The following is a 24,451-nucleotide window of genomic DNA, read 5'->3' as shown; positions in this document are numbered from 1 at the left end:
TCTTTAAAAGTTAAACGTGCGTATCGTTGAAGCAATAATAAATAAATATGCCAGATTGAAAAGCGTGCGTATCGCTGTAGCGACACGCAGTGATAATGGAAGCACTTTAAAAGTCAAACGAGCGTATCGTTGAAGAAACGCTTTGAAGAGAATAAATATATTGCAGAACGATAAATTTGAACTGGAGAAACGTCTTCCGTCTTGGTAATTATCACACGAAACCTGAACCAAGCATGAAGAATGAAAATCCAATGATTATCATCGTTTCAACCAGCAGATCGAAACCATCCAATAGGCGAGGTTTGTTCTTGAAAGGAAGTAAAACAAACCAGACAAATGAAGGAACGCCTCAGAAACCTTCAATAGCCTATTAGGATTCGTGGTTGACTTGCGAAGCTCTTGTTCCTTGTCAAACAGGAAACACTTGCCGAAGACGCTGACATCAGAATGAGGTGCCGAATAGAAAATAGTTTAAAATTCAGCGTAGGTAAGGTGGAGTTTCCCGATCGTCGCCAAGATGCCACCTCTCCTAACTGACAGAACCTCCACAACCACTGCACCTCGTTTCCTCCCAAACCTCCTACATTCCCATGACGACACTCAGGCCTACCCCCTCCTACCTCCCTACCGCCGTGTTCTGCACCTTTCTCCCTCTAAATGTGTCCTTAACTCCTCTCCCGCTTGCAACACCAACAATGACAACTCTCCCTTAACGCCCAATTCACTTACTCCACCTGTGAACCCCACACCCCAACTTACCTCCTGTCCCCCCACCTCTCCCCAACTTACCTCCTATCCCCCACCTCTCCCTGCCTTCCGCCACCAATTCCACCCCCCCTTGTCTCAATCGAGCCACCCAACCTTCCGTGCTCTGCCTCATTCTCACTGGAAAATACGCTAGGCTCTCTGATCACCTCCATCTCCCAGCTGCCATTTCACTCTTATGCTCTAAGATCTCCACCCATCCATGCACCTCTACTCCCTCCCAACTTCACATGAGATGCACCTCGCCCCTTCACCCCAATACAGCCAAGCTCAACCTCTCGTTTGCAAACGTCGTTAACTCACACAAGCCCTTGAACGCCACCCTTCTTCAACAGACATACCCTAGCAACCCCGCTATCTACACTATTCCGACCATCACATCTGTCAGAACAAAGCACCCACCTAAACCTTCCCGAGCACCCCCACATAAGTACAATATCCCAATCACCCTTCAGAGCCCAAGTGCCCCCGTCACCGAAACAGTCTTGACAGAGCTGCTCTGTATGCTTCACAACTGCAGATCGGCAGTAAAACACAAACTTGAAATCTCCGATACCATCACCCTTCACAAACTTGACATGCTCTTCCTCACAGAGACCTGGTTCAAAGATACCTCTCACTCTATGTTTGATCTCCTTTTACCCACAGGCTATTCCATATTTAGGAATGACAGAACTGACAACACGGGGGGAGGTGTTGCAGTCATCTTTAGAAACGCCCTCCAACTTAAGGCTTCTCCAATCAGTTCCTCCCTCACCTTTGAATGCCTTTCTCTTGAGCTTCAATTGAAACACTGTTCACCGCTCAGATTCCATATCATTTACCGCCCGCCTCGTAGTGGCCCTTCGTTTATAGAAGATCTCACTAACTTCATCAGCGACCAATACACACACAGTGCCAATCAGACCTTCGTGGGTGACTTCAATCTCCACTGGGGCGTAACGCAAGACTCCTCTGCGAACTCTCTGGCCACCTTCCTCTCTACAAACGATCTTATCCAACACTGCATTGAACCAACCCACTCTAAGGGCGCAATCCTGGACCTTGTTATTTCTAAAGCAGGCATGCTTTCTACCACTACCCCAATCCATGTAGATTGGTCTGACCACCACCTCATCCCATTCTCTCTTCAACTCTCACACTCTATAACTCTTAGCCAACCCAAGAGGGCCATCTCCTGGTTCCGGGATGCCAAAAATATTGATGTCGGTCCCCTCTGTGAATCAGCTTTGCTATCACTTCCAAGGCTAGACCCGAACATAGCCGTTGATGATCTCACTTCCCAATGCCTCACAGTTCTTGCAGCTGAAATTAATAACGTCGCTCCACTCAAAAGCAAAAGGATAAGGCCCACTCCCTCAGCACCTTAGTTCAACAAATCCCTTTATGAGGAAAGGAAGCAGCTAAGATTCCTGGAGAAGCAATGGAGGCAAGTGCCCTCCACAGACAATTTAGCCATGCTTCGCACAGCAAGATCCAAGTACCACAAGCATATCTTCCTTGAGAAAGCGGCACACTTCAAAACCCTCCTTGACTCCGCCAAAAATAGACCCAAAAAACTATTCGATCTCATCAAGATTCCGAGCTGCTCTCCCCCATCCTCCGAGGTGGAGGATTCTACTAAGAGAGCAGCGGATTTCGCTATTTTCTTCGATGAAAAAGTGAAATCACTTGTGGATCAGGTCGCTCATTCTACACCTCCAGAGGAGCGCAAATCCTTAGCCATTTGGGAGAACTTTGACCCCATATCTGAAGATGCCCTTCTCAAGTGCATACGCGAAACAAAGCCCTCCAACCATTCTCTTGACCCTATCCCCAGTGCCATTGCCTTTGACTTCTATACCCATCCCCTTTCCTATTGGACCACTCTGATCAACCTCTCTCTTTGGCAAAGCTCCCTTCCTGTCTCCTTCAAAACTGGTCAGGTCACCCCTCTGCTTAAAAAGCCCACTGCTGATACGAAGGACCTCAACAACTTCCGCCCCATCACTAACCTTCCCTTTCTTGCGAAGATCACAGAAAGATGTGTAGCAAAACAACTCTCTCGTCATATCAATGACAATGATCTTCTGGACAATTGTCAGTCCGGCTTCATCCAAAACTGCAGCACTGAAACAGCCCTACTGCAAGTGGTTGATGACGCGCTGAGGATACTCGATTCGGGGGGGTCCTGTCTTCTAATTCTCCTTGACCTTTCTGCAGCCTTTGACACTGTCAATCACAACACCATCCTCAATATCCTTCAACAGAGAATGGGCATGGAGGGCACTCTGCTTAAATGGTTTGCATCCTTCCTCTCTGACAGATCCCAAATGATCAAAATAGCGAACAGTCTTTCTTCTCCTATGGCGGTAGGTCAGGGTGTTCCTCAAGGCTCTATACTTGCACCCACATTGTTCAATCTCTACTTAGAACCACTGGGAAACCTCCTAAACAAATCCGGGATTCACTATCATCTCTATGCAGACGACACTCAACTCTACCTCAAGGTTGCCTCCACTCATGATCTCTCCATCCTAAGCTCTACTCTGGACTCCATCCAAAACTGGATGTCAACTCATCAACTGATTCTGAATCCCTCCAAAACTGAATTCCTCCTCTTCTCCTCCTCACTCTCTCCTCCCCCCACTCTCTCCTCCCTCGGTTTAATCATGGATGGATCAGATGAATCTACTAAACAATAAACCCATCATTGTCGACAGCGAAAAATCCCTTGGTGTCATTCTAGACAAAAAACTCAATCTAACTCCTCACATCAATTCTATTGCAAAATCTGCTCGTTACCAACTGCGCCTTCTTTGGGGAATCCAACGCTTCTTCCCGGAGCAGGACCTTATAACCCTGGTGCAATCGCTGGTCCTCTCCAGACTAGACTACTGCAATTCTCTTCTTACTGGCCTCCCCAAATCTCACCTGTCCCCACTTAAGTCTGTTTTCCATTCAGCAGCTCGCTTCATTTATGGGGCCAAAAGAAGCGATCACATCACACCGATGTTATCCACCCTCCGCTGGCTTCCCTTCGAGGCTAGAGCTATCTACAAGACCGCTTGTATCACCCACAAAGCCTTGCACTCCTCCTCTCCTCGCTACCTGGCGAATAAACTGAAACTCTCTGGAGGCTCTAGACCTTCACGCAATGCGGAGAATCTACTGCTTGAACCTCCCACTTTCAAGAAGGAGAGAACAATGGCCCAATCCTTTTCAGGCAACGCAGTGAGAATCTGGAACTCCCTTCCGCCTCAGCTCCGAACCACCGCCTCCTCCCAGGCCTTCAAAAGGGACCTCAAAGTTCTCCTCCTCCAGAGACACCTCCAAAAGTAATTCACGTCCTCGTGCTATTTGGAGGAAGACTTCCCACTACTGATAAATTCTACTTTCCATGACCATGGAAGTGCCTTCCCAGTGTATTCCTGGGGCTGGAGTGTCTGCCTTTTTGCAGTATTTTCCATGTACTTGTGTTTGGTGCCCTTTTGTAACATGTACACACCACTTTGCCCTTGCAACACACGGTTTGCTACCTCTCACATGTTTTTACCTTTGATACTTGCACAAGTGCCACCTTTGCCTACGTAACGCTTGTTCTTGTGCCTGAGTTATTATATACTTATTGCAGTATTATACCTCAAATTATACTTTGTTTTCTCTTGTAACTGCACACTTGTCACTTTTTCCTCTTGTGCACTTTTTACTACCTCATGTTTTTGGTTGCTCACAATTTTTACTACCTCATGTATTTTGTGTGCTCACAATTGTCACTATTACCTTTACTACCTCATGTATTTTTGGTTGCTCACAATTTTTACTACCTCATGTATTTTGTTTGCTCACAATTGTCACTATTACCTTATGTAACGTAACGTATGCTTTTGTAATCTGTTCTTTTGTAATGTTTTCTCATTATGTTTCATTTCTGTTCCTTTTGTGAAGCGCCCTCACACCTTCGGGTAAAGTCCGCGCTATATAAAAATGCATAAATAAATAAATAAATAAGTCGTGATACGCTCAGAAACCTTCCGGCGGCGCAAAGCAGCGCCACCTAGCGGACCCGCTTTGATTAAAGAGACTTTCGGGCTGAAGTCTACTGCCTGCGTCTATTCAGTACAACAATATACCAGCGGGAAAAAAAAATAATAATAAATAAATAAATATATATATATATATATATATATATATATATATATATATATATATATATATATATATATATATATATATATATATATATATATATATGATATGTAGTGCTTATTTTCCCTTTTACCTTGGAACCTGCTGTAATAAAAAGTGAAGTAAGAAATGCATAATCCTGGCTGGGCTGGGCTAAGAAAGGTTTGTACGGAGATCGAATACATTCCAGCATTTGCAGAGCAGGCCTTTCGTGCCATGACGGAAGAACAGGAAGACAACACAAACGTGGAAATACGATCGCTAAAACTCTTATGTCACAGCCCGTAGAACGTCAGTGGGCGTGGCTACCGGTGTCGTACTCCTGGCGCATGCCACTGTCGAGCGGCCATTTTCTTCCGGTGCAGGGAAGACTGATTGGAAGCTGCGTAGAGTGAATTTCCACGGAACAAGAACGGACTTCTCCGAGACACTTCCGCTTGGCCTCGCGGCCGAAGAGCTAGTGAGTATCTTCCATCGACTGAGTACTTTGTTCCGCGAAGGGCTTCTCAGTCTGAGGTCTTGTTTGCCTCGGACATTCTGGGTTCTGCTGTCGGCAAGCTGTTCGTCATTGTTGCAGACGCCTGACGTCAGCGCGCCTCTGCTTGTTGATAGTTTAAACGGTGGTTGGTGGCGGGCTGCGCCTTAGATTTCGGATTCAGAGAGGTTGAACAGTTCGTAGTCTCAACGTACAAAAAATGATGCAATTTCCACTAATAAAATGCCCTAACAAGCCCGACGAATGAAGAGACCGCAATAGTTACGCGAATCGGTTTAGTGAGGTTTGTGAAATGATTTGTGAACCTATTTAAAAGCCTGGCACCCCTTTGTATGTTTTTCCTCAATTTAACATCAGTTTATTTAACAGTAGTGTATTTTCCCGTTTGCACGGACCAGTGCCCGAAGTTGAGCGCAGAGTGTGGGTTGATTTGACTGGACCGCATGGTGTACCGGGCTACATCGACGGATATTTGAGTTGACGAGACGAGAATGGTCTTGCTTTTGCTGGTGTAGCATGGCAGTTAATTTGTTCCTCCCCTGACTGAATCTGATCACATATTCATAATCTGCAACCACAGGTTATAGAGGATGGGAATCATCCTCTTGAAAGGCAAGGTTTTCATAGCCAGTGGCTCTGGCCTGCATGTGATAAAGCGTGCAAACGCATGGATAATGTGCTGTGGTTGTAATGCTGGTGACTGTTGTAGTGGAGACAATGGTGATAGCTGTGGTAATGTGTGATGTGCAGTTCTTAGATGTAAAATAGCCCCCATCCTTGTTAATGTAACCGTTCCGTAGGAGGCAGGATGCACGAATCAGAAAATCGTATTAATGGGGAAAGCAATACTCCTTAGTGAGCCAAAATTCAATCTATGTGCATATTAAAGAATTGATAATAGTACGTCTGTAGACGAATACTCTGTCAAGTCATCTTTAATTACACGGCAGGTGACCATTTAACTTGGATTTTATCACGTGTCTTTCTCGGTTCATTGACCGCACTCAAAAGGCGAACTTAACTTTCCTCCTGGTTATTATTGGTCTTTTAAAAGCACTTTATCACCCTCTCATTTTGGCCGGATGGGCATACCTCTTTAGGTTGGAATATTGGTTGTTCATCAACCTCCATTGCTGATTGACCCTAGTTTATATCATGTCTAACTAACAGTGAGGAAGAGAATCTACGACAGTCTGGCCAAAGATACAATTAGCTTGAGCACAGTAACTTTGTAAAGTGTTCTTGTAGTTACGTAGGCAGCTGTAGATTGCCCATTTACGGTTTTCGCCCTGTGCTACACTAATTCACCGATTTTTCTTAATAGTTGTCATGAACCTTTTCACACCTCCCGTTTGCCTGCGGCCATTGAGGTGGTGTTTTGTAATGGCATAGTGCCGTGCTCTCCTGGTATAAATTAGTTATGCAAACACAAGGAGATGATGGACAGAGCGCTGAAACTTTTCAGACACTCATGCCCAGTCACAGATCTGGGTTGATTCCATCATCATTCTTTAGCTCACTTTGCCACCTCAGTTCTGATCCAGTCATATGCAAATCAGTCTTGACTGTGCCTCTTGGGAACAGTCCAGCCTGAACTGCAAAGCCAGGTTTTCCCTGTACCAGAAACAAGCATCCTGGGGCCAGTTCCTGAGCAACACTCTTCATCAGCCAGGCTAGCTTAAATCGGGTGGCAAAGTCAGCAAGGGACCCATGTATGGGCATACCCTGTGAACTTAGGGCTAACAAAGCAAACACAAGGGGATGACTGATGGAGCGCTGAAACTTTCAGACACTCATCCGGTTACAGATCTGGGTTGAATCCATCACCATTCTTTAGCTCACTTCCCTGCCTCATTTCAGATCCAGCCATATGAAAATGAGTCTTGACCCTGTGCCTCATGGGAATAGTGTGTGTAGATATATATATATCGGCACACACTCGCTTCGTTCCAAGAAAGCAGACGGCACTCCAAGCTAGTAGTTGTTTTCTTGATTTATTGGCAGACCCCCTACCCCAAAGAAAGACAAACGCGTTTTGCCGTAAAACGGCTACCTCAGTGTCAAAGTGAATAACAAATCACACCATTATATCTCCCCCTCTCAGTCAACATCAAGAGAGGACTAAACCAAGCCTTGTTGGTAATACGGCAGACATCTTTTAATGTGCAAATATACAGTCTTTTGAATTTGTGCAAGGAGAATGGCAATTCTTAAAGTGCTCGTGCAGTTAAAAACAAACGGGGAAACCCCATATAATTCATTGTGTTATACTTTGCTTCCTTGGAGAAAAAAATGCATTTAACCAAATGAATTCATACATGCATTTAGGTAACGCGGTATATAAACAAAACAATTAGAGGTAAAAAAGTGTCTTTAGGATTAATTATACATTGAGAGTGCAATTTTGTCCATTTCATAACTCTGTACCAAATCTGAGATATCCTATCAATAATTTGCAGTTGGTATATAGACACATTTTACGTTTCTACACCGTGTATCTCTAATAACTCTCCTTATGTTATTGTACATGCTCCGCGCAAGTCCGTAGTTCTATTGCCCTGTATGGGCAGATTCTCTGTTTTCCTTTCTCTTGCCCTGTATGGGCTATGGTCTCCCTAATCCTAACTTTACAGATTGAACAGTCTAGTGGACATGGGGCGTAGGGGAAAGATTGGCAGATGATGGTCTCATAGCTCTGTTATTGATGTCCCTTTTTGTTCGGTCATTTAAACCCCACCTCTATAAATTATTCCGGGTGTACCCAAAGTTCTTCATCATTGTTGAGACCCACAGGTTTCATCGTCTGGAGGTCAATGATATATTTAGACTCCATTGCCCTTAAAGCTCTTATTTTGTCCCCACCTCTTTCCTGTCTTTCCAATTGGTCAACAAGATAGAAAGATAGTAAATCTCTGTTGCTGTTGTGATGGGTTTCAAAATGGCGTGCCACCGGGTAGTTTTTATCTTTGTTGGTGATGGCACGCATGTGCTCCAAGATGCGCTTTTTTGCTGGGTTGATCGTGCTCCCAATGTACCTCTTGGAGCACGGACAAACTAGACAGTATATCACAAATTCTGAATTGCAGTTCAGAAATTTGTTGATAGTTCTTGTGGGTCGTGGGTCATTTGGTCTACCGTCATACTTGGTCTTTTTATGACTATATTTGCACCCTTTGCAGTCCATGCAAGGGTAGAAACCCTGGATAGGTTTTGATGTGGATGGTTTGGGGGGGTCCTTGTAGTGACTCCTTGTCAGATGGTCACCTAGGGACTGACAACGCCTATAAGTGATTGCTGGTTTTGGTGGTAGTCTGTTCTTCAAGACACTATCTGTTTTCAGGATGTGCCAGTTGTTATTGAAAATCTGAACCAGTTCTTTAGATCTCATGTTATAGGTCGTGATCATTCTTGTCACTGGTTTTGACTCCACTTTGTTTACTAAGAGGTCTCTCCTGTTCGTGAGCTCCACTTTTTTAGAGGCCTCTGAAAGTGATATCCTTGAGTAGCCTCTCTCTAGAAATCTAGAGACTGCTGCCTTTTGTTCCTGTAGGAAATCGCTGTGTTCTGAGCAATTTCGTTTCAGGCGCAAAAGTTCACCATACGGAATGTTCTTTATCATGGATCTAGGATGGTGACTGGCCGCATGTAGTACGGCATTTCCTGCCGTTGGCTTGCGGTAGAGTTTTGTTTGAATTGTGCCCCCTGCCGCAAAGACCTCAAGGTCAAGATAGTGGACTGATCACACTGGTGAATCTCAAATTGAGACTGTTGTCATCTAGCGTCGCCACAAACCTCAGCCGAGGGCCTGTCGCCCCGCCAGACGACAAACAGGTCGTCTGGCGGGGCGTTTGTCTTTCTTTGGGGTAGGGGGTCTGCCAATAAATCAAGAAAACAACTACTAGCTTGGAGTGACGTCTGCTTTCTTGGAACGAAGCAAGTGTGTGCCGATATCTACGCGGCTCACCACCGCGAGACGCCAGCACCCGGGACGTGGGCGGAGCAACGGCGGTGACCGTTCGGTGCAGAAAAACAAAAAATATATATATATCGCACACACTCCAGGAAGCTGCAGTTAAGGACATTAAGGCACTATATTCACAGACACTGAGGAACAACAAATATAAGAACATTTGCAACAAAAAATATACAGATTTGGTGGCTAAAATCCGGAGAAATGGAAATGTTATTGTTCGCCAATCGGACAAGGGGGGCAATATTGTATTATGGGCGAGAGAACTGTACTTGGAGGAGGCGGCCATACAGTTGAATGACATCACCTGTTATAGACATTGCGATCTGGCTGTCATCAAGAAATCTCACAGTACATTTTATTCCATGCTTATGGGTTGGAGATCATCGGGCCTCATCAGCATGGATGAACTAAAATATCTTTAAAAGGATTTCCCCATAATGCCTGTCCTCTATTTGATCCCTAAAATTCACAAGAATCCCGAGAAGCCCCCAGGTAGGCCTATTATCTCTGCATGTGGGGGTTTACTTGAAAAGACTACAATCTATGTGGATTCATTTTTGCAGGATTTTGTTGGGGGACTGCCCTCGTATATCCAAGACTCAAGTGATTTTCTGAGGAAGCTCAGTAGTGTTCAATGGGATCCAACTTACCTGCTGATCACACTTGATGTTACCGCCCTATATACTAGCATTATCCACGCGGATGGGCTGAGGGCTGTAGCGCATTACTTGGGGCAACGTCCGATTGCATTGGTAGAACATAACAAGATGCTGCTGTCCATGATAAATTTCTGCTTAAATAACAACTATTTCATGTTCAATAAACAACATTTCCAGCAGGTCAGAGGGGTAGCCATGGGGGCCTGTTTCTCTCCTAGTTACGCCTGTCTCCACATGGGGTACTGGGAGAGACAGGTCCTCAGTGGCGAACACTCTGCTATATGTAGGGATCACATCGTTCGGTGGTATAGATACATCGACGATGTCTTTTTGATCTGGAAGGGAACTAGTGAACAGGCAGCAGTTTTCATCGCTGAGTTGAATGTTAACAACTACAACTTGTCTTTTACCTCAGACATCAGCAATTCACATGCCACCTTTCTTGACGTAGCAATTGATGTCAATAATGGAGAAATTGAAACCTCTTTGTTTAGGAAGCCCACAGCAGGCAATACAGTGCTGCATGCTCACAGTCATCATCACCACATCTAATCCGAAGCATCCCCTATGGGGAAATGCTGAGGATTAGATGAGTGTATAGCACTGAAGCCCAAAACAAAACAGCGCAAGAAGCATGCAGATTGCGATTTTTGGCTCGTGGCTACCATGAAAAGGTAGTTGCGGCAGCAATAAGAAAAGCCAATGCCATACCCCGTTCTGAAGCCTTAATACATAAGAGGTTGCACAATTCCATTACGACATCGGTGCAACAACCTGTCAGACTTATATGGTCTTTTAACAGCCAACATGGGGCTTTACGTAGGATCGTGAACAAGCATTGGGGCTTGGTTAAATGTGATCCGATCATAGGTAATAGCATGCCCAAGAAACCGGCAATAACTTACCTGAAAGCCTTTTCACTACAGGACGCACTTGTGAAATCGAGTCCCGAATTAGTGGTTAGGCAAGATTGGCTGGCAGGCAGTAAAGGCTTCAGGAAGTGTGCTTCATGCAAAGCTTGCATACATGGGGTTAATAAGACAGAATACTGTACCCCCTTCTCCGATGCCCCCTGTAAGATCAATAAAAAGCTCACATGTAAAAGCGACTTCTCAGTATACGTGCTGGAATGCCCGTGCGGGTTAAGATACGTGGGTAGTTCCAAGCTACAGGTACATAAAAGGGTCTTACAACATCTAAGGGCCATAAAGACCAATGACCCGGTGTACCCTGTGGCCAGACACTTCAGGGAAAAGCATAACAGCAACAGTGAATTACTGAAGTATTATGCCATTGATTCCATCGCACCTATGAGAAGGGGTGGCAATAGGGAAGCTGCATTAAGGAGATTGGAAACCAGGTACATCCTCATGCTAGATAGCAAGGCACCCAATGGGCTTAATGCATTGGAAGATTTTTACACCTGTCTTTAGATTATTCCTTTATTTCTCCTAATGTTGCATGGCTGTTCCTTCATGACAACACAGTTAGTCATTTCAAATAATCGCGTTAAACGGCTATTTGTATGTATTTCCAGCTTGGCCGGAGCGATTTTTGACCCATTTTTCTCATGTGTTGTCATAGTGTCCAAGAAGATGCTCAGAGATCCTATCACTCCGATAGACAGACTTGATTAGAATCATTTTAACATCTGTGATGTACTTGTAATAATATCAGGTTGCCTGTCTTTTTTAACCACATTCACTCAGCACTTCATGTTCACATTTATTCAGCAATCAACGTGGGAATTTTACTACTTTCCATGCCAGCCCAATTTGTTACAATAGTCTACATATTACTGAAGGGTTTCAATTTTTTTGTCTCTAATGAATTTTTTCATTGATGATCCCCATAATATGAAATATTTCGGTAAACACAATGGTCTCAAATGTCTTTACAAGCTAAGTAAATAGCACAGCCTAGTTTTAATTATGGATTTAGCCATATATAGGTCATGTGATGTATAATTGGGCCCTGCATTTGTATATGTATATACTGATCAATATGTACATATGTGCCTAGACAAATCTTGACCTGTTTGTTTATATATGGATTTAACCATGTATTGCACTTTTTGCATGTAACTAAGGGCTTTACAGTTTTTAAGGATTTATCCTAATACTGGCATTTTAATAATGTTGCGGTGTATGGTGAATTTCAAACATTTTTAAGTTAACATGTAGTATGTTTACTATGTTTATTACACCGTTGTAAATACCGCTATGTTGATTGGCTAACGCTAAATGCACTTGCACTTTAAAATTCTGCCGTTCCCCCGTGGAACACCATGTGACCAAGGCCTCTGGGAGGCCGAAACGTTATGCTGTCTGTGTGTTGCAGAATAAACTAACTCATGGAAAAACTTTTGGGTCTGCTGTTTTCTGAAGGCGGTGTTGTTACAGGATACTTCGTCGCTGCTTGCTGAGAACCCGTGTGGATATATATATTAGAAACAACAAGGGGATCCAATTAAGTCGAAAGGGACCTTTGGGATAATGCTATTCAAACAGTGGTCCCATTTAGGAAAAAATATACATAATGAATAAATATAGACTCAGTCGAAGCTATATTGATTGGGACTTGTCCAGCCGGACAGAGGTCTAGTATTTACTTGTAGTAGATTATAAGAAATGTTACACAGCAATTCACAAAGTGGGGTACAAGCCTGCACCCTACTTAACACATGTGTAACTGACATACTGTGACAAAACTGGAACACAAGGGCTTGTAGGCAAAAGTTTGAGGTACCAGTAATTACACCATGTCATGGTACATCAGAACATAACCAACACCTTTACATCAGTTTTGGACTTGCATAAGGTGTTATTTGTAGTCGACGGCGTTTCGATCCGTTAACTTGATACACGGATCATCATCAGGACATAATTTCTATGCCTAACAATTGTAGCCTCAGATGCCGGTAACAAGGGTTAAAAATTCGTAATGGATGTTGACCCTACAATTGGGACATGGTATCGTGGGAAGTGATGATCTAGTAAGGATCAAGGGAGGCGCGGAGCCGTCAATGCAGGAGAGTTGGGAATCCTGTGCGGAGTGCCTGCGGCGTAATGGCGGGCTTCGGGAGAGAATAGCGGCGCAATCGCGGTGTCTGGACTCTACCAACAGACACCGCAATTGCGCCGCTGTTCTCTCCCGAAGCCCAGCCCGAACCTTTCCACTAACATCGTTTTACTGGAAAAAACATTTAATATATAAACAATCTGTGGAACTTGGGTTTCAGCTAAAACTTTTGCACCTCACCATATAAAATGTGATTTGGTTTTATCTTTTTTCATCACATAGAATTACAAAAATGTGCTTTAATAACTCCTGAAATATATTTCGAAATGTTTGTACAGTTAACTTACAAGCTATTTAAATGTTCTGTGTTAAGATATATCCCTACATTCCATAGCCTAGTTAGACACTCTTTGTACAGCACAATTGCAGTCAGAGAAAGAAGTTATTGTAAGAAGACATAAACTGAACATTGACTTCTCTCTCTGAACGCAGAGATAAAACAAGCCTTTGCAATGCAACCAGTCTCGCATTTGTGAAAGTTAGAGCTTTTGGTGTTGTAAATGTTTGTTTACTTATGTTGTCTTTGTTTCATTAACTCATTTAATATTTCTGAACACTATCCCCTGTTCTGCACTCTCCAATAAAAGTTCCTGATAACCAAAGTCTTAACCAGTGTCTTGACTGATTTAAAGGTATTGTTTGGCCACAGTGATTTTGTGAGTGTGCACAGTGACCAAGGTAACCCGTAAGGTAATGAATGGCAGAGTAAGCGTGCCCAGTACACTCAATAGGTTAAAGTACGTGTTTAGAGGTTGTTGGTGTATCCCAAAAAACACAATATTTACAGATTTAAAAGCTGTACATTGTTCTAACCATATGTGTCCGATAAAGGGCTGAAAAACTATTATCTGGATGATTTAATTGGCTATTTGCCCTGTAACACTGTGCAGAGAGCAGGAAATTAAATTAGATGCACAGAGAGCGGCAACACAATTAGTTTTATGATCCAGGACTCCAGTGAAGCTATCCTTTTATTGTACAACACGCAGCCCACATACATTTAACAATCTGGACACAGACCATGAATTCCAGCTGAATCGTGGTGTTGAAGTTGGGGTGGTGTCTGTGTTAAAACAAGAAACACAAAATCTGATTTGATATTGCAGATATACGCGCTGGTCAGACAGCCGACATGGCTTGGTAATGAACAACCAACAACTTGAAGGAAGTTTTTATTAGGTCGAGCGACCTATCTCAATGCGCATGCGCATTGAGCGGGAGCTCGATATATAGCGGCTTAAACAGAGCTTACCGTGATCAGGCGATTTCTTGCAGTGCATGTGAAAGCGCGTGCACAATGCCACCAGCCGCTTGCCTGCATTACCACATCAAAGGCGGCCGCGTCTCAGGCCCCTGCTGCTTCACACCCTCATGCTGCTCTCCCCGCTCCGCCCCCTCCCCTGCCCGCCGTGTCGCATTTCTCCTCCCCCCTCCCCACAGCAATGCCCTCCGTCTTGTTTCCCTTTGCTGTTTTATCTAGCATAAACTCGATACAGAGGTGGGCGCTTTACATAAGCATCAGTTACATTACAGGAAGGCACATTCAGCCACATATAAGCTTGGCATGCATTCCTTACATTCTACAGAGGTAGAGTTTGGAAAGTGAGTGTAGGTATGTTATGCAAGTATGTCTCATGTAGTTGCACGGTCCATAGATTACAACGGGAGCATGAACTTGTGGTCAGGTATAAATTGCATGCATAGTCTTGTATTTTTTTTGTTTATTTACATAGACATTATTAGTCTGTTCAGATCCCTGCAATCTGCAGGGCTTGCTTTGCAACCACGCCGCCACCGAGGAATGCTGGTTTCTTCTACTAGTTTGTTTGACTCAAATGTTTCTTAAAACCGGGCACGATGTAGCGCCATCTGGTGGTCAAGTTGATGCTCCGTGTTTTACTCGTACATGTTTTCTACAAGATTTCTGCTCGTCATAAATCCGATTTGCTATTTCTACAATCAAATTCACCCGATTACTTTGGCAGCGTGTAGTTTAATAACGTATGCGCCCATTGCCATATTAAAAATAATTGCACTGGTGCAAAATATAGAGTAACGCCAATATATTGGTCTTTGTAATATGATAGAAAACTGCACATACTCAAGACCATAGTACAATCATTTATTTTGTACCAGGTCAAAGGGAAGGCTATTGACAGAGTAGGTAGCCACCACATCCACCACCAACAAGTCCACCACGTCCACCACCACCACGTCCACCACCACCACGTCCACCACCACTACGTCCACCGCATCCACCACCACCACCACTACGTCCACCACATCCACCGCATCCACCACCACCATCACATCCACCATCACCTCCACATCCACCATTACATCCACCGCCACATCCACCACACCCACCATCACTACATCCACCGCCACATCCACCACCCCATCCACCACCGCATCCACCACCACCACTGCATCCACCATCACCGCATCCACCACCACTACGTCCACCACATCCACCGCATCCATCACCTCCACATCCACCGCCACACCCACCGCCACATCCACCACCACTACATCCACCACACCCACCACCACTACATCCACCACCCCATCCACCACCACCACCCCATCCACCACCGCATCCACCATCACGACATCCACCACTACGTCCACCACCACTACGCCACCACATCCACCATCACCTCCACCACAACATCCACCACACCCACCACCACTACATCCACCACCACCACCCCATCAACCACCGCATCCACCATCACCACATCCACCGCATCCACCACCGCTATGTCCACCACCACTACGTCCACCACCACCACCACATCATCCACCACCACATCCACACCCACATCCACACCCACCACCACTACATCCACCACCCCATCCACCACCACCCCATCCACCACCGCATCCACCACCCCCACCGCATCCACCATCACCACATCCACCATCACCACATCCACCGCATCCACCACCACCGCATCCACCACCACTACATCCACCACATCCACCGCATTCACCACCACCACCACTACGTCCACCGCATCCACCACCACATCCACCATCACCTCGACATCCACCGCCACATCCACCACACCCACCACCACCACATCCACCACTACATCCACCACCCCATCCACCACCACCCCATCCACCACCGCATCCACCATCACATCCACCATCACCTCATCCACTGCATCCACCTCCACCACATCCACCATCACCTTGACATCCACTGTCACATCCACCACCACCACATCCACCACATGCACCACCACCGCATCCACCACATGCACCACCACCGCATCCACCACCACATCCACCACATCCACCGCATCCACCACCACACCCACCGCATCCACCACCACATTCATGACATCCACACCCACCACCACATCCACCACATGCACCACCACCGCATCCACCACCACACCCACCACCACCACATCCTCCACCGCATCCACCACCACCATATCCCCCAGATCCACCACCACCACATCTATATGTGTGTGTGTGTGTGTGTGTGTGTGTGTGTGTGTGGCTCTGTGTGTGTGTAGGTGCAAATGCAATGTTCTTGAATTTTCGTTACAATAAAATACACTGAACCTAATCTTCACAAAAGTTATTTACAAACGTTTAAGCTAGTGCCATTATAAATTACAATACATTTTATTTAAGTATTAATTATTTACAAAATTAAAAGCCATTGTTATTTGTAATATCAATACATCTAAGTCACGTAAATACAACAGACATTGCATTACAAATGCTATAGGTGTCATATTTGCGAAAGTTAAAACTATTGACATTGTAACTGACAAAGCTATTAATTTAGCTATTTTCAAAACCAACACATAAATAAAAAAAAGTGTCATTTACAATACCAATCGCTCAAACTTTTGCGAGACCTATTGCATTTCCAATGCTTGTCTGGAAAAGGGCAACTTGTGAATGCAAGGGACACAGGGGCAGTGGGCGATCAACCTGGGAGTACTTGATGGAAATGCCTAGTGCACCGGACAGAGCAGGGCAGAAACCCTATCAACCACAGGCCAGAGAAGGAAGATTTATAGGAGGTGCTGCCTGGCCAAAAGGCACTAGAGATAGAAGGGGCTGTCGGACAGCGGGCTGCATGGTGTTTACGGGCCAGGGAATGAATAGGTGTACTTCCATTCACCATCGTTGTTTTGAAGTGCGGCGCTCCGCTCTGCTGTTCCTTAAACTTAAAGTGAAAGCAGTTCCAAACAGTGAAATGGTCATTTCTTGGGGCTGGTCTGCCCTCCTGCAGGGGGAGGTTATAGAGGCAGGAAGGCGCAATTAGCTGAGACGAGGAAGTAATTTGAAAAGTAAGAAACAAGATGGAATTCAGTAAATGGCCAACAACCCCGCATCGGGCTCCCACATAGCTGCTGTTTGCAGAAGCTCAGCACTCAGCTCTGCTGCTTCTTACATTTAAAGTGACAGCAGTGCTGTGCAGAAATAAAAAAAAAGGCATGTGGCGAATGCTACAGAAGTAAATAGAGTGCACAAACGCAAAGTAAAAAGCCTTCGGGGAATGGATACCATAATAGGTCAATGATCCAAGTGAGGAGTAAGACACAAGAAGGTGGGACGTTTAACCACACAAAACCATAGAAAAGAACTTTTCTGAACCCCACACCAGTTAACCAATCAGCAGCAAGCGCGCTGCCAAAGCCCGTTGAAGTGAATACAGGATGCCTCTCAGAGCTGCGCATGCACGCATCTAGGCTAATCCTAAACCCAACTTAGTCCTCTTTATTGCTCACTCGCTGCCTGAGTGAACAAAATGCCTGTTTTCAGCTTGCCAGAACTGGCCAGTAGGTCCAAAAAATATCTCTTTCTGAATCAATATGACTTGTCATAGCGAGTGGGCAAATACATTTCTCGAGGCCGGAATCCATACTAATATAAAAAAATGAGAGCCCAAACCTTTGAGGCGGGTAATCTGAGGAACCACAGCACCAATCACAACACCCAATACAGCGTTGGAAAGGGCAGTTGCAGCAGAAGGACATAGGCTATGCAGACGCCCACCATATACATTTAAAAGGTAAAAGAACCGTGCCAGCAAAGTAGTCTCTTGTGGGCGTGTCTGCGTTGTGCTGTGGGCGTGTGCTGGGGGCGTGACAAACGCTAGGGGCGTGTGGTACGCTCCGCCCTTCATGCCATGTCTCATATTGTGTGCTAATCCAACTCTTCCCTTTAAATACTCCTGCACCCTATAATAACCCACCCTTACTCCTTAAAATACCCCAACACCCTTAAACACTAACCCATCTTAACCCTATAAATATTCCCTGTACCCCAAAACCCAAACCTACCCCATAACCCTAAAAATACCCCTGTACCCCAAACCTAGCCCTGAACCCTAAAAATACCACTGTACCCCAAAACCCAAATCTACCCCTGAACCCTAAAATACCCCTGTACCCCAAAACCCAAACCTAGCCCTGAACCCTGAAAATACCCTTGTAACCCAAACCTACCCCTGAACCCTAAAAATACCCCTGTACCCCAAAACCCTAACCTAGCCCTGAACCCTAAAAATAACCCTGTACCCCAAAACCTAAACCCACCCCCGAACCCTAAAATACCCCTGTACCCCAAAGCTCAAACCTAGCACTGAACCCTAAAAATACCCCTGTACCCCAAAACCCAAACCTAGCCCTGAACCCTTAAAATACCCCTGAAACCCAAACCTACCCCATAACCCTAAAAATACCCCTGTACCCCATAACCCAAAACATATACCTCAGTACCCCAAAACATATACCCATACTTACCTTATCCAAACATTTAGAAAAACATGCTTTTACCATTCATGCATTTACAATGAATTTTGTTGTAAATGTATGTGTGGTAAAAGCATGTAAAGTGTAATGCCATGCGTTATAATGGCATTGCGGAGTCATGGTACTTTCGTAATAAAAGTATGCGGAAAGAAAGTTGCGGAATAATGGGTGTTTACCCTCCCCCAGTAAGTACATTGGTGGCACGGCGGCCCACATCTCCAGCAACTGACTCATATTTTTTCACCACCCATTTGAAAAATGCACTGGTCTCTCTCATTGATGGCCAGCACCGACATACACTTTTAGACACACCTCCTGCCACAAGTTCTAGAATTGCGAACTTTAGAGCTGGGGAGCTACATTCAAATCTCGGCATCAGCTCAACACCCTGTGATGTCTCGCTGTGCCTACCACAAATGAATGTGTTCTTCTGTAATGTAAATTGTGCTCATGCCATGTTGTCGAGTTCGCGCTATATAATATTGCAAGGAAAAATAAAGTAGGGAAACTAGAGTACACACACTACTGAACGCGCACTCTTAAGTGCATCATCAGTGCACTGTGAATGGGAGCGTTTCACAGGCCTGTCACAGATAAGAAATGTTATCAAAACGAATTCCTACAAAACAATATACTACTGGCCGGCAGCAATTCATACCCGGACAACGTCGGGACGGGCTGCTAGTAATATAATAGAATAAGAGGTAGGCAGTCGATAAAGGTGGAATAAGTGCCCCTAGCTCCATACTCTGTGATCACTGAGCTCACATTAATGGGTCCTAATAAGGTATTGCCAAACAGGTGAGTTATAGGAAGTATCTAAGGTTGCTAGACTATCCCAAACCTTACTTGTGTACACCTTCCCAGGCGGTCATTGAGATCTACCAAATGTGCCTGGAGAGTAAAAATCCATGGGCATCTCTATTATACAAAGTTTACATCACCAGTCAAGATTTTCAAATCTCTTCAGGTGTGCCAGCAACTCATGGTCACTGTGGGCCGTGGCTGTAGACCCCCAGAGTAAGAAGGATTGGGATAAAACAAGATTTTAAAGCTTCTTGGGATAACTCTCCCATTTTTTTTCAAATAGCAGGTTCTAGTTTTGTCTGGGAAAATCCCTAAACTGAATTCTGCATTAACAACAAAAGGTGACGAGCATTAACCTTGTGCACACTTCTTCTTTGTCATAAACCCCTCACCCTTCCTTTGTCATTTCAAAGTAAGGTTTAACTCCCCAAGAACCCTGAAAGTAATATCTATATGTTGAAGTCTGGTCCTATTACTTCAAAGTGTTCTGTTGCTAAATCAGCAAGTTCATTTTTATAAATGTTTCTGTTACCCCCCCCCCCCCCCCGTTCTTTAAACTGTTCTCACTTGTGAATTGTTTACTCTTGAACAACTCCACTATCCTGTAACAAGCATTTGCAATACAATAGGTCTCGCATTTACATAAGTTTAAGCTATTGGCATTGTAAATGACAATGCGTTTTATTTATGTTTTAAAAAACAAAACATGAATAAAAGGCATTGTCATTTACAAGGCCAATAGCTCGAACTCGTGTGAATACGAGACCTATCACATTGCAAATGGTAGGCATCACGGATACCATAAGGGAGGGAGCGAGGGTGGGTGGGAGTGTGGGAGGGAAGAAGGCACAGACAATGGGAGGCGGGTAAAAAAGGCACAACAACGGGAGGTAGGGCTGGGGGGAGGGTGGGGGATTTAAAGAGGCACAGACATCGAGGGGAGGGTAAAGAAGGCACCAAAGCACGTCATGCCTGCAGTAAGAGAAACACGACAAAGAAAATGGTGTTTAAAGGCAAAACAACAAGTACTTTGTAAAAACGAAGTAAAAGAACCAGTCGTCATGGGAGGTGACAAATGAAGACTAGGCGGTAATAAGGAGGGACTAACCAGCCTATTTACGAATCAGAAGCCAGCATTTAGGAAGGACAATGGCACAAGCCAATGGCAAATATGGGCAGAGAGTGGGCGGGGCCTCTATTCTCTACTCTACAACAAGTATCGCAGTGCATACGCGCTGACTCTAGGCTCAACCTTAACAAAAAGGTTCTTGTTTTTCCAAGTCTTGGAAGGGCTTCTGTGTACTGACCTCAGTGGAGGATTCTCGTCGTCTCAAATCTTTTTCTTTTGTTGGTTTTACTCTTGCGATTGCTGAGAGGGTGTTGCTTGTCAGTGGGAAGAGAGCTGGAGAAAACATGTGAAGACAGGACTAAGGCCGAAGTACTGCTGCAGTTGTAACTAGACTGGTAAGTTACAGTGATGGGAGTTCGGAGCTCTTTTGTCTGGAAAGAACTCTAATCCAAGCAAGGCTGGGCATGGTGGATTCAGTATTTATAGAACTGCTGACAAGATGGCCGCCAGGCCTTGGAAGAATTTACAAATCCTACAAGGTAATAAGCCTGGGAATTCTGGCAGTGTTTCAGGAGGACAGAAGGCCTTTTTTGGGATTGAGAAATGATTGGTGAGGGCCATGATGGTTAGGATATGTACACATTAAGATGATCTTCTTGGTACTTAGGGGAAACAACAAAAGGTTCCAGGGTTCATTTGAGATGGCAGGGGAATAGGGCAGGGCCGGGTGGGTGGGCGGGGGGGGGGGGGGAGTGGGTGCAGGGTCAAGCTGGGATGAGCACAGGATCTGACAGCGAAGCAGAAACATGGGGAGACCAGATAATCAAGCAGAAAACTGATGCGGAGTGTGTCGTAACATCATCTCCGCCTTCATGGTTCTTACATTTTGCTGAATCTACTAACCTAGGCTTTTTTCCGAATGTTTCTTCTACTTACATCATTTAGGAAGTTAAATGAGTCACAAAAGTATATAACAATGTAGCATTAAGGTAACCACATTAGTGACAGATAAGAGACTGAGTCAGTTGAATGCAACAAGGGATCCTGATGATGAAGGTCTGATCGTTAAGTGCATTAACTCCAATTGTGAATGTGTTGAAGTAGTTGTTAACCAGTAGTGATTTGAGGACTTGCTTTAAGCAGGAACATGAGGGATTGCAGCGGATATGAGGAGCATTTCCTGAGAGAGTACGCCTTGGATGATTTCTTCTTTATCTTTGGAGGTATGAGTAGAAGCGAGTTGGAGCATTTCAGTTCCCGGCCTTTCCCTGCTCTCGACAGTTTCGCATCTAGGTGCTTGGGGCTCTTAGTATGAAGGGCTTTGTGAGTAATTCAAGCTGTCTTAAAGGTGCATCTTCCTTCCCTGGGAAGCCAGTAGTTGAGACTCTTGAGGGCAGGCGAGATGTGATCAAACTGATTCCTGCGAGTAGTTTGGCAGCCACATTTATGTTTACAATTAGGGGTGCAAGGTTGTTGGAGGTCCAAGGATGATGGTGTTACCGTAGTAGAGTTTTGAATGAACTAGTGATTTAACAAACGTCTTATAGTCATCAGGGAGAATTAACGGTTGGGTTTTCTTTAGACGTTTTAGTGTGTAGAGTTCTACTTTGGCTGAGTTGTTAATGTGTTACTTCCTTGATATGTTTTGTCCAGGGTGATACCCAAGGACTTTAGAGAGTTAGAAATTAATAGGACAGTTTAGTGCAGCCATTTTCTTGATCCAGTCTTGGATAGGTAAAGGTTTATTGTTTGAGAGAGGAGTAGTAGGTCAGTTTTGTTGGGCGTTCAGCTTTAGGTAATTGGTGTTTAACCAGACCTGTATCGTATTTAATGTGGTATTTAGAGGACTTGTGTCTCTGGGTGATGTTATTTTGTAGTAGAGTTGTGTGTCATCAGCATATAGGTGATATTTGACTCCATGCTTGGTTCAGAATAACCATGAGCTGTTCAATGAAGGAATTAAATAGGGCTGAAGAGGGTATAGAGCCTTCAGTTGGACCTTGTGAAACTGGGGTAGGCTTTTGGAGACAATTGTTGATTTTTATTTGTTGAGAACGATGTTGCAAGTAGGACATGATTTAGGTCTAAAACGGAGAGATGATATGGTTGCGGTTCTGTATTAGGGTGGAAGGGGGGCAGTGGTGTGGGATGTGGGCTTCATGTCCGCGGCTATTCTGTAGCCATTTAGCATTGTTTTTCAGTTGTAAATGATCATTATTCGCTTTAGTTTTTTGGGAGGGCCCCAGTTTATTATTTGAATCTTGGGGTGGGTTTATCGTGGTGGTGGTGTGTCAATGGGGCAGGCGTGCTGGGAAGTTGGAGTTGTCATGGACAGTAGAGTGTTTAATTTTTGCAACTTTGAGTAGAAGTAAGATATTTCATCACAGTATCCCTTGGTGGCTATTATTTCATGTTGGGAGTTAAGGGTTTTAACTGCAATTTCCGCCTGTCCAAATGTTCCCTTTTTGACAGTACCTGGACCGCCCTTTTAAATATTTATAAGTCACCTCTAGATCAGCCTTTATTGCTTATAAGGCAGGGTTAACTGTATTTCCAAGTAGGCCATATAAAAGTAGATTGTTAAACATACCCCAAAAGCTATTTTCAATGGATCAGGGTTGACTGTTCCATAGGAAAGCTTTGGGATATGACGTTTAATAAATGTTTTATCCACCTAGAAAAGTAATTTCTGTGACTTTATGAAATATTTATTCCATGTCCATTTCACTGGTTGAAAACAAGATTCATAATAAATATTTTAGAAAGTTGACTTTTACAGTTACCTTTGCTTTGCCGAAAGTCCCATGTTACTTAGATTCATTCTGGACTCAACCTCACCTTCAAGGAAGCTATTGCCAAAAAAACAGACCTACTGGCACCAGCTCTCTCTTCTAAAAAACAGTCAAATTTTTTTCCAGAAAGCAACTTCAAAACTGAGGTTCAAGGCTAGGTACTGCCCAATCTGGATGGTGGTTATGTCTTACGCCATCAATCAATCAGGGGTTTGTGGAGCACACTACTCACCAGTGAGGGTCTAAAGGCGTTGAGGGAGGGGGGTCCCGAGGAGGAGTCTAGCTGCGGCGTTCTGGATGGTTTGTAGTTTGTGTAGAAGGGTCCTGGTGATGCAGGCGTATAGGGCTTTGCCATAGTCCTGTCTGCAAGTTATGAATGCGTGGGGGACTGTTTTCCTGGAGTCAGGGGTGATTCATTTGAAGATCTTTCAGAGGATGCGCAGACAGTAGAAGCTGGTGGAGGTGACGTCGTTGATCTGGTGGTTCATGGAGTCTGAGGAGTTGAGGATGAGGCCTAGGTTCTGTTTGTGGTCTGTGGGGGTGGGCGGGCTCCCAAGGGCAGTGGTCCACCAGGTGTTGTCCCAGGCAGAGGTGCAGGGTCCGGGGATGAGGACCTTAGTCTTCTCGGAGTTGGGCTTCAAACAGCTGTCCTTCATCCAGGCTGCCACGTTCTTCATTCCTTCCTGGAAGCAGAGTCTGGTGTCTTCGAGGTTCTTTGTGAGGATGAGCTGGGTGGTGTAGGATACCATGCTGAGCCCAAGCTCTCTGACGATGGCGGAGATGTAGATGTTGAAGAGCGTGGGGCTGAGCGACGATCCCTGGGGTACTCTGCAGTTGATGTCAGAGGGTTCGG

At 44.8% G+C, this 24,451-nt stretch overlaps 1 protein-coding gene across 1 annotated transcript in view; it reads left to right on the top strand.

Moving 5' to 3' along the window:
- Positions 1-5,251: 5,251 nt before the first annotated feature.
- LOC147710646 (TAR DNA-binding protein 43-like) overlaps positions 5,252-24,451 on the top strand; it is a 40,436-nt gene continuing 21,236 nt past the window's right edge. Inside the window, exon 1 of the mRNA XM_086921322.1 lies at positions 5,252-5,392. The gene's annotated coding sequence lies outside the window, so the exon portion shown is untranslated. The remainder of the gene's footprint in view (positions 5,393-24,451) is intronic.

Source organism: Lissotriton vulgaris, chromosome 5 (genome assembly GCF_964263255.1).
Source record: "Lissotriton vulgaris chromosome 5, aLisVul1.2, whole genome shotgun sequence".
Lineage (NCBI taxonomy): Eukaryota > Metazoa > Chordata > Amphibia > Caudata > Salamandridae > Lissotriton > Lissotriton vulgaris.
Note: the sequence above shows the minus strand (reverse complement) of the source record. Positions and strands in the feature narration are given on the sequence as shown.